At 39.8% G+C, this 2,672-nt stretch overlaps 1 pseudogene; it reads right to left on the bottom strand.

Annotated features, from left to right (window-relative positions):
* Positions 1 to 362: 362 nt before the first annotated feature.
* Positions 363 to 842, bottom strand: LOC102820275 (annotated as a pseudogene).
* Between the last annotated feature and the right edge of the window lie 1,830 nt (positions 843 to 2,672).

Consider the following 2,672-nt stretch of genomic DNA (forward strand, 5'->3'; position numbering starts at 1 on the left):
AGGGAAGGATAAATAGGACTGTTTCCAATTTGCTCTCAACTGAACACGCACACCCACACGCATACATACACACACCAAAAACTCCCCAACAAAAAACAATAAAACCAAGAATCAAAAACCAAAAACACCCTCAAATGCAATGATACTTCGCATTTTGACCAAAAGATTAGATCCCGGGAGGAAGTGCAAAATGCAAAATCAAATGACCAAAAACTGCTGAACAAATAGCATTATTGATATACAAAATATTTATATTATTGAACTAGTGACAGGCGATGTTCTCCGTGACTGTAAAACTTTGGAACCACATAGCTGACTTGTTAAATCTAGTCCATGCCAGCTTCCAAAAACCAGAAAAGATTTTAATTCGCTTCATTCTTTGATGCCTCATCAAAATTTTCTACGAGATCTGGAACATTGTCATCCTCCTCATCACTGTCTTCTGGTTTTGGTGTTTTGCTATCCAACACTTGCCTTGGAAACTGTTCAGCTAACTTCATTAGACTTGTTAAGCTGTCAGCACCAAGCTGACTTAATATTCCAGAAAGCATTTCTGTGATTGGTTTGGCTTCCGCATGGCCAGTAATTGCAAAAGTGTTCTTCGCAGAGAGAGAAGCTTGGACCTTGGGATTGTTGAAATGAATAACTGTTCCGTCATCTTTAATCATGTTCACCTCTTCAATACCAGCTATATTATGCACAGCCAGTTTTTTAAGAGAACTCTGAAGCTTTTTGTCATCAGCTGTAGCTGTTCTATGTACCACTTTCTTCTTTCTGCGAGCTGTACCCTTGTCCCCTATCCATACCTGACCTTGAAGTTTGGCTAACTTTTCTTGATTCATGCTGTTGGTAAACCTGAGCAGGGAGGGTCCTCAAACACCAGCACACAGCAAGAGCAAGATGGCTGCTCCTTAAGATCTTTATGGTTGATTTTCAGATGTGGATTTCATGTCATTCTTCCTGTCCTGCTTTAGTTTGGCAGTTCTGCTGAAACCCTGCCACCATGAGTGACCCTGCAGGTATTTGAAATACCAGTGGCATAGTACCCAACATCATAGCAATGTGTAAGGCATCACAGGACAACAAACTGACAGATGGGTGTAACTGTCAAGTCAGTACTGACTCACAGTGACCCTGTGCTCAGTGAGATCTTACAGATCTACCCCAGGACTCCTTCCTGGTCTGATAATTCCAAATCTCTGCTTAGTTTTTCAAAGATAACCAAGAGATAAATAAATAAAGTCTTTGAGGTAAAGCAGAGTATTTAAATAAGCACCATGTAGTCCTGGTGTGGTGCTGTGGATTGATGTGCTGGACTGCGAGGTCAGTTTGAAATGCAGGTTGGCAATTTAAACTCATCAGGCACTCCTTAGGAACCCTATACAGCGTCGCTGTGAGTTAGAACTAACTCAGTGGCATTCAACAACAACATAGCTTCTCTTACCAGTGGGCTACTCTTAGTTCACTGTCTTAAGATGTTGTTTGCAGAGACCTAACCTACACAGGTTGCCCAAGACCTGAACCTACAAATGTAGGTTCCAGGCCTCGTGGCCCAGGTTTAGAAAAGCCCCATGCTAGTTTAATGAACTGCTATTCTTGGAGTCCTGGTGTGGTGCTGTAACATAAGCATTGGATCCTAAGATTGTCAGTTCAATCTCACTAGCTGCTCCTTGGAAACCATATACAGGGATGCTATAAGCCGAATCTACTTTATAACAGCAACAATTTTCATCTTGAATTTCTAATAATTTTTGGAGCAAATAGCCTTATATTTTCATTTTTGCAATGGGTCTTACAAATTATGTATCTATCTGGCCCTGCTTCCAGGGACACCATCTTTGGCCTTAGCCACCATCTCTGCCCTGATCTGACCACCTGTGACCATTTAGAGACACTGCTAGCACCACTCCACTGTGATTGTAAATCTGGGTGCTCAGGCAACACAGTGCTGAGATTACCTTCAAATACAATTTTATTAGAAATGGCTATTCAGTACTCTTCATGCTTACACTGCATTCATCTCTTCAAAATTGTGTAAAGTGAAATTTTGTGGAAAGACTCTAAAAATATAAAAATGTATTTGTTCACCTCAGCTTTCTGATTATAACAGATGTAACAAGATAGTACAGCTTTGATAGGCTTCCTTATTAAAGAGAAACATACAAGATGCCTACCGTGCTTGTGCAAATGAATAGAACATATTGTCCCCCATATATATATAAATGTCTCTAGTTTTAAGTATGACACTTATTATAAAGTAAAAAAGCACATTTCATCTATCAGTTTTTGTGATAAAAGCACATTATTTCTATTTTGTTGGGTTAGATGATTGATGCATAATAATTCAGGCGTGATAACTTCAATGCCCTCCTAGTTCCTCTACTGAAATATCCACCCCTCTTAAAGGGGGAAGTAATATGGTGAATTACTGAATTGGAAATAAAAGAATTAACTGTGAAGTCCCAGAGTCCTGGTATGGCACTATATGATAAGTGCTGGACTGCTAATTGCAAGGTCAACATTTCAAACCCACCAGCTGATCCTTGGAAATCCTATATAGGGTTGCTATGTGTCAGAACTGACTTGATGACACTTAACAACAACAATGCAAAGTCCCCAAGAACCAGAAATTGAGGTGGTTAAATACCAGGTTTTAGTGGCTAAATATTCAG

This window comes from Chrysochloris asiatica, unplaced genomic scaffold (genome assembly GCF_000296735.1).
Source record: "Chrysochloris asiatica unplaced genomic scaffold, ChrAsi1.0 scaffold00080, whole genome shotgun sequence".
In the NCBI taxonomy this organism is placed as follows: Eukaryota; Metazoa; Chordata; class Mammalia; order Afrosoricida; family Chrysochloridae; genus Chrysochloris; species Chrysochloris asiatica.